This window comes from Lissotriton helveticus, chromosome 11 (genome assembly GCF_964261635.1).
Source record: "Lissotriton helveticus chromosome 11, aLisHel1.1, whole genome shotgun sequence".
Classification (NCBI taxonomy): Eukaryota; Metazoa; Chordata; class Amphibia; order Caudata; family Salamandridae; genus Lissotriton; species Lissotriton helveticus.
Genome location: NC_136072.1, coordinates 890,027,057 through 890,041,801, shown reverse-complemented (window position 1 = coordinate 890,041,801; position 14,745 = coordinate 890,027,057). Strand labels below are relative to the sequence as shown.

The 14,745-nt window shown below is 45.0% G+C and overlaps 1 protein-coding gene across 2 annotated transcripts in view; it reads right to left on the bottom strand.

Annotated features, from left to right (window-relative positions):
• The window catches only part of NOS1 (nitric oxide synthase 1), a 1,595,398-nt gene that overhangs the window by 68,540 nt on the left and 1,512,113 nt on the right, over positions 1–14,745 (bottom strand). The gene's annotated exons all lie outside the window — the stretch shown is intronic.

Sequence of the window (14,745 nt, the reverse complement as noted above, 5' to 3'; positions counted from 1 at the left end):
CATACTGCCTCACATTACCAGGTGCAGCCTCACATACCCTTGTACCTTCATCACATGCCAGACAGTTTAAGATAGTCTGTCTCAGCCTCCTATGCATATCTTTTGATGTACTGGTCTATGTACTGCCTCACAGGACCGTCTACTGATTTGTGCACTTTGCTACCATGTGTCGTGTTCTCCTGCCCACAAATACGCTGGACACGATATTGGTTTCTGGTAAGCCTTTATTATATCTTGGCTACAGCTACATTGTCCTATGACCTCTTGCCCCGAGGTCCTCCTCCGATCTGCCTTGTCCCCTCCTGGCCCCTCCCCTACACCGGACGTGGTGTCCAGTGTCCCTTGGCCTCTGCCCTCTGCCCAGGGTCCTAGTGCCCTTGTCCGGGGCACAACATCTCCCCCCTTGTTACGAAACAAACATTTTGCTTTACGTTGCTTATGGCCGTTGATAGATGGATAGCTAGAGAGAGAGAGAGAGAGAGAGAGAGAGAGAGAGAGAGAGAGAGAGAGAGAGAGAGAGAGAGAGAGAGAGAGAGAGATATTCCACGGCCTCCCACTCTTTACATCTCTTCAATCAGTCTTTTGGTCTTCTTGCATTCTCTTCTTGGTCGTTGTTCTCTGAGGTCCTCTTGCGCTACTTTCTCTTGGGCGTCTTCCTTCAGCCCAGGTGTCGGTAGCTCTTCTTCTTTGGTTTACAGTTCTCTGAAGTGTGAGCTGTTTCTGGTGATTCGATATTGTCCTGCTTATGCCGTTATCATTGGCCCCTTCACTTCTGTCACCGTCAATGGGTCTTTTCAGAAAACACTGTCTGACTTTCGTAGTTGTCTTTGTCGTACTACCACAGAGTCTCCTTCTTTCACTTTCGCGTCTGTTGCATGTCTCCTCCGATCAGCATACGCCTTCATTTTTGCTTTTGCTTCCTTGTCCCTCTTGGCTATGTCTTTTTGATCCACCCTTTCCGCTTCTTTCATTTGCGTCAACCTCGTTTATGCTTGATCGCCCCAGCACCAGTTCTGCAGGGCACTTTCCCGTGGAGCTGTGAGGTGTGTTCCTATAATCTCTCAGCACTTGGCATAGTGCTTGCCCAATCGAGATCTGTGTTAGCTTTGCTCTCTGTATTGCCTTCTTGATTGTTCCCATGAACCGTTCAGCCATTCCGTTTGCTTGTGGCCACAGAGGCGTTATCCTTCGATGGTGGATTCCAAGGTATTCCATGAACCTTTTGAATTCTTCCCCAGAAAATGGTGGGCCATTGTCGGTCTTCAGTGTCTGCGGTGAGCCCCATGCTTCGAAAATGTCATCCAGAACTGGTAGCGTTGCGTTTGCTGATGTTGACGCTACTTGTCTCACTATCGGGAATCTGGAGAATTCATCTATTATTACCAGTAGGTAATTTCCTGTTTCCAAAGGCCCATAGAAATCTGCTGCCAATTCTGTCCACACTGCTTTTGGAAGGGTGGACATTTGCAGTGGCTCCGGTTTTGATGGTGGCCCTGTTATTTGGCAGATGTGACAGTGCATCACTGCTTCCTCTACCATGTTGTCTAGTCCCGGGAACCATACTTTTTCTCGTAGCATTTTTTTTGTCGCTGCAATCCCTCGATGTGATTCATGTGCTAGTTCTACTGTCCTTCTTCTCAGTGTTCTGGGCATTACTATTCGGGTGCCTCTCATCACTATTCCGTTCTCGCTTTCTGATAGTTCCTCACTGATTTTTTTAAATGCTAACAGCTCTTCCTTCAGTACTCCGTCTTCCCAGTTGCTGTTGCTGTTTACGTGCCTCCACCTTTGCTGCTTGGTCACTCTCATTATTGTTTGCATGGTGAGGTCTTGTTTTGTCTCTTGTTCTAGCTCTTCCATCGTTATGGTTGCCGGTGTGTTGTGTTTGAGTGCAAAATTTAGACATTCCTCTGCCATAGTTGTCATTTGGGATGCTTGTGGTAGGGGGTGCCTTGACACATAGTCCGCGGGATTGTGTTCCTTCCCGGGCTTGTGTATTATCTTGAAGTTGTAGTCCATCAGTCTTATCCCCCACCTTTCTATCCTGGGCGGTATCTTTGCATTTGGGTTTCCATATATCGTTATCAGTGCTTGGTGATCCGTTATGATTGTGAACGGCTTTCCGTAGATGAACATGTGGTAGTGTTCACACGCCCATACTACCGCAAAGCTCTCTTTTTCCGGCTGGGAGTATCCTTTTTCTACGTCCGATTGGCTTTTGCTTCCATATGCCACTACTTGTCTTGGGGAGTCTTTTCCTGGTTGATGTTGTGCTAATATTGCTCCTAGCCCCACTGGGCTGGCATCTACAGTCAGTTCAGTGCATAGCCTCGGGTCGAAGTATGCCAGGTGCTCTATGGCCGTCACGGCATGTCTAATCTCTTTGAAGGCTTTGCTGCAGTCTTCGTTCCAGGTGAAGCTTTTTCCTTGTTTTGTCAGCTCCCTCAGTGGTGCGCTTACAGTGGCAAAGTCTTGGATATATCTTGCTCAGTAGCTTGCAAGGCCGAGGAATGATCTGACTTCTGCCACGTCTCTCGGTTCGTTCGCCTTTTCCAGTGTCCTGACTTTGTTGCGATCTGGCCGCATTCCTTTCTTGGAGAAGATGTGGCCAAAGAATACTAGTTCGCCCCTCTCCAGCTCACATTTGTCCTCATTTAGTGTCAGACCTGCCTGCTCTAGGTGCAAGCATACATCCCTCAGTGCTTTGTCATGTTCCTCGTCTGATTTTCCAAAAACTAGAATGTCATCACTGTAGTTGAGACTGTTTTTCACTGGTCTTATTATCTGTCTTATAGTTTCCTGAAATATTTCTGCTGCGGACGAGATTCCAAAACTCAACCGTTTATACCTGAAGAGACCTAGGTGCGTGGAAAACGTTGTGATGTATTGTGACTGGGGATCTAGTTCTAGCTGGTGGTATCCCTTGCATAAGTCTAGTTTTGAAAACCGTCTTGTGCCTGTTAGGCAGCTGATCATATCATCGAGATGTGGTCCGGGATGTCTTTCACGTTCAATTGCCTTGTTTGGTATCCTCATGTCGACACATATTCTTATCTTTGTTGTGTCCTTCTTTGGTACGGCCACGATCGGTGACACCCATGGTGTTGGTCCTTCTGCTGGTTCTATGATGTCTTGCCTGAGAAGTGCTTCAAGTTCTTCCTCTACTTGTGGCTGCAGGTGTATCGGTACTCTCCGATGGTGTTGCGCTATTGGTCTGACTGTTTCGTCAATGTGTAGCGTTATTTGCCGTCCTTTCAATTTCCCTAGTCCCTGTAACAGCTTGGGGAACTCCTTCAGAATGCTTCTTTTCTCTGACATGTTGTATGTCATGGCCATGAGACCCATTATCTGAGCTGTGATGTTGCTCAATAGGCATGGTGCTGGGATGTCGCCCTTCAGCACATGGATGTCTTCTTTGATCCTTTGGTCTTTGTACGTCAGTTCTTCTGTAAATTTCCCCATGTTTGTCACTGGTTTCCGTGACCCCCAGGTGAAGACCTCAACTCTGGACGGCCTCAGTGTCGGCTTTGTCTTCATCTTTTCATATTCTGATATGCACATGATGTTACATGTTGCACCGCTGTCTAGGACAAATTTTGTTTTGTGTGGTCCTACTCCTATGGTCACAGACTCTGTCTTCTTCATCTTGCTTTTGTCTACCAGGCATATCCTTTCTTCTTTGTCATCTTCATCAGTATATTCGGTGGTGACATCCGACATAAGATATAGTCGTCCAGTCTTTTCTTCTTCCTCTTCCGCACCTGATTCTAGTGATGAGCTTCTTGTTCCTGTTTCAACATGTCTGACATGCCTGGTTGTCGACATTCGTGGTCTTCCTGTTCTTCCCCTGTCGTTCCTGAACTGCACTCCTTGACATACACTGGCGTAGAGATTTCTCCCATTGCATTTCCTGCACGTCTGGCCAAATGCTGTGCATGGGCCTCGATGTGGAAATTCAAGTCCACACCTGTAGCAGGTTCGCTCAGGTTGCTTCCTCGCTGCCTGTTCACTTTTGTCTTTTTTCCAGCCGCCTGCGCGATTGTTGTTTGTTATGCGGTGTGCCTGTTCCACTTGCTTGTCTTTTCCTCGTTCCATTTCCTTTGCGTGTGCTGCCGCTCTTGCCTCCGCTCTTGCTAGTGAGAAGATGTTCTCTAATGATGTTGGCTCTTTCAAGATCCTTGCACGGAACTCCGTGTCGCGGCAGCCCTCAATGATGCGCAGCCTGATTGCTTGGTCGTTGTCTAATTTATCAAACTCACAGTGAGTCACTAGCTTTCTCAATCTTGTCGCAAAGTCATCTAGTGTTTCATCCAGTTGTTGAAACGCGATTGCGAAAGTGTATCGTTCAAAATCAACATTTCTCTGTGGGTCAAACTTTGCTGTTAAGCAATTTTTTAGTCTGTCATAGGTGGCAGTTTCCTCATTTGGCAGTGTTACTAGAAGGTCTTCAATATCATCCCCTACCAGATTTAGGAACAGGCCTAGTCGCTTTGCATCTATCACGTCGGTCGCTTCCATGTACCTCTCAAAACGTCTAATCCACTTTTCCCATCTAATTCCTACTTGCGGTTCAGACAAGTTGAATGGTAGTGGTTGTCTGTATTGTGCACTTTGTCTTTCTGGCTTGGGGTCTGCCATTTCTTCTTTGCTGTGCTCTTCCTGGCACTCTTTTGTTATTTTCTCTATTTTTCTTTTATTTATGTCCTCTTTTTCTTATTATTTCTCTTTTAGGTTGCTTTCAGGCATTATTGTTGCCTTTGCCTGTGCTTGTTATTCTTTCCGCTGCTTAAATCGGCACTTTTTGCCTTTCTTTGTGTTTGCCTGACTCCAAAATGGCCGCAGCGCTATTCTCTTTTGCTATTGGTTGATTCGCCTAACCTTAAAATGGCCACCGATGTCTCGCGAGACTTCGCAAAGAGGCAGCGCTCTGCCTGGTTCCAAAATGGCCGCCGGCGTTTCCTTCGCTGTGATTGGTTCTGGCCGACTGATTCTAAGATGGACGCCACTCTTCTCGCGATATCTTGCGTTTTCTTTGTTTCTAGGGTGCGCTTTCTCTCGCTTTTCAGACTGCTTACCCGGTGATGCAGACGGTGCTGTTTTCTTCGATGGCGGTCGGGGTGGGCTCCTGCGCCGCTTCTTCCTGTATCCACGAGACAGGGTGGGCTCCTGGTCTCGATGGTGTCGACGTCGTCGTCCCTCGCGCCGCACCGCAGCTCCTTTTCGCTACGATTTCAGGTGCACGATCACACACCCTTCGTCGCCAGTTGTCGTGTTCTCCTGCCTACAAATACGCTGGACACGATATTGGTTTCTGGTAAGCCTTTATTATATCTTGGCTACAGCTGCATTGTCCTATGACCTCTTGCCCTGAGGTCCTCCTCCGATCTGCCTTGTCCCCTCCTGGCCCCTCCCCTACACCGGGCGTGGTGTCCAGTGTCCCTTGGCCTCTGCCCTCTGCCCAGGGTCCTAGTGCCCTTGTCCAGGGCACGACACCATGTGCCATGAATGATCCACTGTATGCCAAGGTTGGGTACCCTATGAGGCGGATGGCCAACAGATGCCAGGGACAAATACTCTAAATCAGGGATGTACACCATATACCAGAATTGGTCGCTATATGCAAAAAATGGCTAGTAGCATGCAAGGGATGTTTAACACACACCAACGATTGTGACAGGAGTCCAAATGGGTACCATATGGTTGGGACAGATGCACAGATACCAGAGATGGACATCAAATTATAAGAATGAATCCAGATTGCAAGGATGTCCATCGGGTCCCAGTGTTAGCCACAAAATGCTAGAACTGCTGCCTTCTGCTAAAGATGATCATATTCCAGAAAAGGCCCAGAAAAAATCTGTGGACGGCTGCGCCCTACCCGTCACTGATGGGTATCAAATGCTGGGGAAACACATTTTATGACCACAAGCACACTCAAACATGCACACGCACACACACACAGTCACCACTATCCCGGGCCCTGTACTCGCAGATGTTCACCTGATGCCTCCTTTTACACTTGACATGCAGCCGAAGCCAGTATCGCAATAAGATAAGGGGAGGAGACTGGGATGCAATGATTTGCTAATGTTACCTGTCGTGTAATGCAGCTGGCAAATTGTTAGTTCTAATTGAGAACACCTGCAGTCACCTGGGCCTCCACACAATCAGACTGCACGTGTGGGTTTGCGGTAGCCCTGAAGCAACTCATGTGCTGGGAGGAGTGTTCCTGAATCGTAAATTTAGGAATCCGATTATGGAGCAACGCCGTGTGAAACAATTTGTGTAAAAAGAGTTAAGTGCGGCCTCCCATTCGAATACATCAATATGAGTTCCTTTCCTTGTTCTGTCAGTTGTTCTTTTTTATGTACACAGAAAATTTCCATTGATCCATCAATATTGAAGTGTTCCACAAGGTAAGAAATGCAGAAGCAGCCTGGGGCTTTCTCAAGGCTCATTATTTAAAGTGCCAAATCAAGTGTGTAAGTTCAATATGGCTCATGTTCATATCCAACTGCAGTCATATGAAGCAACAGACTACACCATCTTGGTTGATTTCGTCCTGGTCATCCATGGCTGCGTGTCCCCAGGCGGAGCCCTCAACCCCGGGGAGAGTTGCCTCAGTCTCCTCTGAGTGGTTCCTGTTCACCCCACACCGGCATCGGTCCCCCGAGATACTCGGACCTGGACGAAACCCATCAAGAGGATGTACCTGTTACTTCATTTGACTGTCATTGGATATGAACATGAGCCATATGGAACTCATACACTTGAATTGGCACTTTAAATAATGAGGCTTGGGAAAGCCCCAGGCTACTTCTGCATTTGTTACCCTGTGGAACACTTCAGTATTGATGGATCAATGGACATTTTCACTGTAAATAAAAAAAAAGAAAAAGAACTCATATCATTTTATTTGAATGGGAGGATGCACTTAACTCTTTTTCCAAAAACTATTGCCACTCAGGTACGGTAGGTCCAAACCTCGATGAGTGGTCCATCCTCAATAAAATTGGATATTGTCCAACAGGGAGAGAGGGCTGGCCCTTGCACTATATCACTGCAGCAGTGTGAAACAATATTTGTTTTCAGAACTGGAGCGTAGCCTGAGCGTCCTAATGCACAAGCTCTCACTTGCTCCGAAATATAAATAAATATGAGTATAGCCTCACATCTTATGTATTATGCATTTTTCCTTAGATGGCACATGTATGCATTTAAAAACTCCTAAATATTTTAAAATGGGCTTTAGAGCAGAGCTATTGCAGTAAACGTCAATGATCTAGAACGTTCACGGGTAAGTCACACAAGTCTTAAAGTAAGACAACTATTTTGTGAATTGGGCCCCCAAATTCGACATCAAGGCCCTGATTTACCCACCCAATTGCACTTGCAAGTTGAACGTAGTGGCACAAAAGCATGATTTATGCATTGAATTTGGTATTCAGAAAATTCAGATTTGCACTTGTACCCGGATTTTGTCACATTAAAAGTTACACAAATATGACGTAATTTTACATGTTAGCAAATCACGCAGTGATGGGGCGTGGGCATTGCACGGTGAGGATGTCTTGATATGTAGGCCCACATCCACTTACTTGGCGTCTCTGGGTATTAAACTTCTGCAACAAAGTTATCCTAAGGAGCTTGAAACCCAGGCAAGACATATTTTGGGGCACCTTTTTCATACTTTGAATGTTTTACACATTAACTGCTAATTCGAGCCCTCATGGTGCCACACAGTAATTATTCAATAAACTTTCAGAAATGGGGGAATGCACACAAATCTGAAAGCACAGGCTGCTTGGTATCCACCGACTAAACAGCACCAGAATAAGATTTAAACCATGAAGCCATGTTTTGCACAAGAAAGAGTGACTTGGTGGATGTACATTAGTGCATATTATTAAAATCGGCCATGACACATTTTTGCTAGATGTTCATAATCACCAAAAATCCCCCTTCATAACTAGAATTCTCTCTTTAACATTGAAAATCAAGGAACTGATTTGAGGATTTTCACCATTCCATTGTGTAAAATATGATCATTTGCTCCTTAATTCTCTCTCCCTGCTTCGTCCCTCTTTCAATGTATACACTTCTCTGGCTAGACAAGGACATTCGACTCTGCTAAGAAAAAGAGAGATGAGGGGAAGGACATCGGAAAAGAACAGGGAGGTAGTGGAAATGGTATATGGACAGCTGTGAAGTAAAGGGAGAAAGGAGGCAGGGGTGTAGGCGAGGTAACAAGAGACATAGGTTCAAGAGTGAAAGAAGAGGTCGCCAAAAAGAAAGGCAGAGTGATAGAAAGAGAAAGACTCAGAGAAGAAGTAGAGAGAAGGTTTTAGAGTGTGCTTGAGAGGTAGAAGGACATTCCGTCGGTAACGCTGAGGGCTGAAGAAGAGAGCGAAGAAGGGAATAAAGGGAGTTGAGTTGGAAAAAGTAATATAGAGACAGTAGTGAGGTGGCAGTGCAAAATGAGAAGAGGTACAGAAAGCCAGGTGAGAGAGTAATGAGCCCTAGGGAAAAAGATAGAGGAGTTAAGGGTCGGAAGACAGATGAGGCATAGATGGGAAAGAGGTGGAGTACAGCGACAGAGGTGAGGTAGAAAAAGAGGTGAGGCGGATACAGAACTAGATAGAGGGTAAAGTAGAATGTATGCGTGAGGTGGAGGCAATGGATGAGGCATAGAGGGTGAGGTGAAAACAGGAAGTGATTGCAGAGGAAGAAGATGAGTAGGTGTGAGAGAGAAAGACGATAAAATAGAGAAAAATTGCTGAAGAAAGAGATAGCGTAAAAGGAGGGATGTAGTGAGAGATGTGAGGTAGAGGGAACTGAGATAGAAAGTGAGAGGTGTGGTGGAGATGTAAGGTACCAAATGAATGGACATTTAAATTAAAAGGTTGTGCAGTGAGAGCGAGCAGGTGAGTTGTGGTACAGAGAGATGAGAGAGTAAGAGGCTAACACGGTAGAGAGAGAAAGGAGGCAGAGTAGAGAGGTAAACCCGGGGAGAGATAGGTGAGGTAAAGAGATTGAGAGGGAGAAGAATTTGAGAAGAAATATACAGGGAGTTGAGATTGAAAAAGTAGTGAGGTGCAGAAAGAGGGGCGGAGGGAAAGAATTTTGAGGAAGAGGTTGCATGATAGAGGTAGGCCCGGACAGTAGTAGAGGGAGGGAGTGATAAGATTGTGAGAGAGATATGGAATGGTGGTATGGAGAGGGGTGTATTGAGAGAGAGGTGAGGTAGACAATGGTGGGATAGAAAGAGCTGAGAGAGAAAGAACATAGACAGTAGAGGTATGTGATATTGATAGAGAGTTGTAAAAACGAAGGCGCGAGAAAGAAGGGATGAGGTGAAACAAGGAGAGGCATGAGAAGGGAAGATTATGTATTAAATTAATTGCCACCAACTGCCTGAGAGAATGCTGAAATTCCTTACAAGTGTTTTTCATGCCTTAAAACAAGTAACTATTACTCTCTTTCACTGGCCCTATTCTTTTCTGCTTTTTACAGTATTATCCGCTATACCTCATTTCACAAATTAAAGTTTTTATTTAATAACAAATCATTCCCCCTCCTACATGTCTCAGCGTGCTGTCACGTCGAGCTCTTCACAGAACACACAGGAGGCGGTAAGGTGATCTCTGCATTTCTTTATTCTCATGCATACAATCTGGTGGCATCATAGGGCGCGCTCCTGATCCCCTGACCTCCCACGCCCATGTCCTGCTGGAGAGTGCCCTGACCTGCCCCCTTGACCGGATGTGGTGTCCGGTGTCCTTGTCCCCCTGACCCTGGGCTCCAGGGTCCTAGTGCTATCCTGTGGGCACGACACGTGCCACGATGATAGATTCTGGGAGAAGCAGTAACCGTGGTACCAGTGACGCTGTGAAAGAGGCAGGGCCGGCTCAAGGACGGTGCGACCGAAAGGTGCAGAGTTTGGGAGGGGGGATGTGGGTGGGGGGATGTTAGGGATAGGGGGCAGTGCTGAACTTATAAAAACAGTTATGGGTTTCAAAGTACCCCCTGAATAGTTCCTTTTCTGGCAACAATAATATAACTCTGGTTGTTCCTGCTGTTGAGAGATCGGGATTTTGTCTGGTGGCAGCGTTGACTCATCGAAATGTAGCACAGAGAATCAATATGCCTGCTGCGAAGAATGTATACCATGCTGATCACTGAACTGGATTTTATGTGGATAGCTCAGTAGGTTACTTCTTTTGTCATAGAGAGCCTTTTGTTGCTTGCAGTTCATAGTCCTACTGTACCGCAGTGATCTATGAACCGTCATCAAAGAGCTGCATGGTTTAGATTTGAACGTTACGCTTTTTCCCGTCTTTTATTATCCTAATGTTACTAAAAGGATTCATTTGGGTAGATACATATTAGTACAGCCAACCCTAACTACTGTGGTATGTTTTAAATCCGGAGTTTGCTCTTCTCCAGACCAAATACTCTTAACATATACTACCTACTAGTAAAGATGACTTGCGATTCCTACACTTCATTGTTTTATGAAAGAATTACACACCTATGATCCCTTGACTATGTATAACGTGCGTTTGATGTAAACTGCTCTGACACACTGCACTTGCATGAGTAGCGCTGTAAAGCAAATAAAACCAAATAAAATGTATGTAAGAGAGAGGCAATGGAGAGATGAAGGTTACTGTTGTAGGGTGGTAGTGAGAGAAAAGATGGAGAAGCCGTTCGTCATTGAGGGATGGGGGGAGGGGAGAGGGGATAGGCGGGGCCGAAAAAAAAACCACGCCTCTGGCACCACCATACTTAAAGCCAGCCCCGAAGAGAGGAATGGCCACCTGTTTTTAAAGAAATTAAAACAGTTGTGATTTTCTGGCACATAAAAGGAATTCACCATATTAATAGAAGAAGGACTAATCCAAAACAAATGTGCTAAAGCAGGTACTACAATATACCTTATCTTATGGTTGACGACAAACGTGTATATTCTTTGACTGGAGTTAAAGCCCCACCTTAATATATATTCAGTTTGTTCTAAAAAATAATTATTACACCGAACTGAAAATCTCCATTATCTGGGAATGTGTTGACATTCTTAGACTTGAAACAATATGCTCGAAATATGTGTCACACTGTGACGCATATCACATTCAAATACCAGAGTGCCATTTGTCACATGCCAGAATGGGGTTCTTCCGCTACTGCATTCCGACTCTGTTTATTGTCACAGGGGTGTCTCTTTCGGGAAAAAGAGTTTTAAAGTGGGACCGCAGTTTTGTTAGTATTTGTGAATATGTAAATTTACATTTGCTACATTTATTCTTGCCTAAATGTTTATACACATGAGCACTAATTTAAAGTTACAGATATCCCAGCTTTCCAAATTAAATGTATACTCTATGTAGCAGTAATCCCACGAGGTGATTTTTTTAATGTTTTTGTGTCGATCAGAAACCTCGAGTTTTTTCAAAACTATTCTAAATTTCCCCACTAGATGGCAGGAGCCTGCAATATATGTGAATGCCTGTCGTGCTCAAACTGCGAAAGTTATAATTTAACGGCGGTTCTGTGCTTATTAATGTGCTAGTTACAAGAAGTGTGATCTTGTTGAACTAATGCATGCTTCTTGTGTCTCATAAAGAGAAGACCATTAGTGTATCCGGCTCTGAAGCTTGCAGATAATTCTTCGTGTTCATTACTTTCTGTGCAGATATTGCATGCACAACTCTTGTGCGTATAAACCGACCCCTGCGAGTGCTAGAAAAGCAGAACCACTTGGACTTTCGGTCACCTTCTCAATAAGAGAGTGACTCTACAACTCACATATGTAACCTATTATTTCGAAATCTAGTTCCGCCATTAAACCACACACCCTTTAGACAACTGCATCGTTCAAATGAAAGACAAAGCATACTCTACTCGAACTGGGTTGCACCGTCCTTACCAGACCACGTTCTTGCACTAAAAACACGAACATTTGAAAAGTGCGCATTCTCCCTAGGGGGCATCCAGCGCTAAACAACAGATATTTATTGTTCCTCGACCCACCATAACTCCCTTTATTGACCCAGGAAGGACCCTGGGAAGCAGAGCTGCTGGAATTGGAGCCCGTGAGCAGGAGGCCCAACAAACAATCTTACTGTCCATGAGGCATTAGTCTCTCGAGCCACCAGGCACCCCACTAGACAACAACATTCAACCAGCCACTCATTCACTGACCGTCTCTAGGCCACCCCTTCCAGTGGACCACACCTTTCATCCGGACCACACCTCACACACGAGGCTAGACAGGACACAGTCCTCCAGCTGAACACACCAGTGTGCCAGGTCAGCACTCTTTTATTAAACAGCCCCACGTTTCCTGGGCTGGTAGTCCAGACTACGCCTTCAAGGGGGACACACCCTTCTATTTAATAACCTCTCACCAGAGCACAACTTCTCTACTAAAGATACACTGTCTGGCCTAGAGTAAACCCTCCAGCGGAACACGTCCTTCACCTCGCCCACCTCATTTACTAGTTGAGGCTAGACTATAGTGAATGAAAACATTTATTACTTGCACCAACTAAACACATCAGTAGAACACACCCTTCTACAACCACAGCACCCATTCACTAGCAAAGCCTCATTAACCAGGCTAGACTAGGTTAGCATAGCCTCAAGTTCCCTTAGAGAACATCCATCTAGAGCACAGATCACTTCCATAGCCAGAATACACCCTTAACAACACCAACGTTCTATAAGAACACACCTCAGTTTAGTAGGTTAGGCTAGACTAGACCGACTGACAAATTGTTTTTATTATGCACACCAGCTAAACCCACCAGTAGAACACACCCTTCGATTCAAACACGCCTTCACAAGATAACACACATGCATGCCACCTCAACTCCCTTGTGGGTACTAAGCTTAATATGGCTAGCTTAGAACTAAGTTCTCCAGTAAAAAAAAAAAACACCCTTCTGCTACACCAACGCTCTTTCAACTACACTTTATCGCCTTTACTAAACTAAACACTCCAGAAGAGAACGCTTTTTTCACTGGAACTCCCAGATTTACTATGATAGGGGAATCATGAATACACCCTCCAGTAGAGCACACTTTTCTTCTAGGCCAACATCCTTTCTACAAGACCACAAGTCAATTACTAGTTCAGACTAGTGTAGACGAAACCCTTCACTAGACCACACTTTGCTGGGTAGGCTAAACCACTGTGGCTTAAACACTACAGTGGAGGACACCAGAAGGGCATGGGACCACAATCTATTTCAGTCCACCTAGACCTGACCCCATATGATACGAGTGTCCTACACTGTACATGATATTAGCGCCCCTGCACCAAGCAAAACGACGCCTGCTAATAGGAAGCGCTTGCAGGATGAGACATGATTAATATTTCATTCATGCTAATAAGTAGAGGAATGCTTTAACCATCTGAGCAACCAGAAAAGGCATTTTCTGGATTCTTAGACTTGTGAACATGTGTGCGGGGGTCGCTCGGTGCAACAATCTTCGTCATTCAACGAACACCTCCTCCACGGATTCCCTCACTACCACCCTCCGAGGGTGCCCCTCATATCTCCATTGTCTCTCTTTCACTTGTATTTCATTTTTTCCACTGTGCTACGCATGCCCATGTAGGTTGTCCAAGAGCTACATTAGGTGCACATTATACACAGATGGTGAATCATACAAGTGTGTAAATGAATGTATGTTGCAAATACTACATACGAGAATGTGGATTAAAAGGTGTTGGGGTCACATGCCAGGCATTACATTATATTTTAAGAGTGCTTGGTCTGGAGAAGTACAACCACAGGATTTAAAACCTAACACAGTGTGTATTCTGTTGGCTTGACTAATAAGGATGTATTTCTGCCCAAACAAACCCGTTTTAGCAACCTTAAATCAATGAAAGACTGGTGGAAAAGCATAAGATTCTAATCTCTTCCCTTTCAATTTGAATACAGCACCCTTGGTGGCAGTTCCTAGCTCAATGTGCTGTATTTGAATTGTAATTTATGAACTGCAAGTAACAAAAAAAAAATCTATGTGACAATTCCATTAATCCACTGAGCTATTTACACGTACTTTGCAGCAGGTACATTAACCCTCTGCACTGCTTATGATGAGTCAAAACTGCTAGTAGAGAAAACTCCGATCTCTCCAGCAAGCACATTAATCGCAAGTGTAATATTGACATTGGCCTGAAAATAGGGGCACACAAGAAACTCTCCAGAGAGTGCTTAAAAAAATTATAAGACAATATCAAAATGCAGCGCCCACGAACTCGGTGCCAGGTGAGAGGGTGCTAGTGGCCCCGCCCTAAAGCGGGTCGTGTGCAGTGGAATGCATCGGAATCTTCATGCAAGCGCCCGATTATTAGTTGCCGTTCATATCCTCTTTTCCTCAGTGAGTCATTCATCACCAAAGGAGCCTTAATGTACAAGTTCGCGTGAGCGGCCTTGGTTCTTTTCCACATGCCTGCTCTGGATGATAATAAAAAAAAAATCTTTAGCAAAATGCTATTATTTTTCTTCCTCTTGGGAATCGAGCTGTAAAATGAAATTTCTCTTCCCATGAGGCAACTGAAAAGTAAAGGCTGAAATAATGAAATCAGGAACAGGGAAGTGTTGACAGCAGATCACCTGCTGTTTAAATGCATGCATCCAGTAGATTGATTCACCAAAATACCTGGGGTAGCGGAAGTGACATCACACACCTTTTAAACTCACTGACAATCCAGGGTTGGCCCCATTTTGC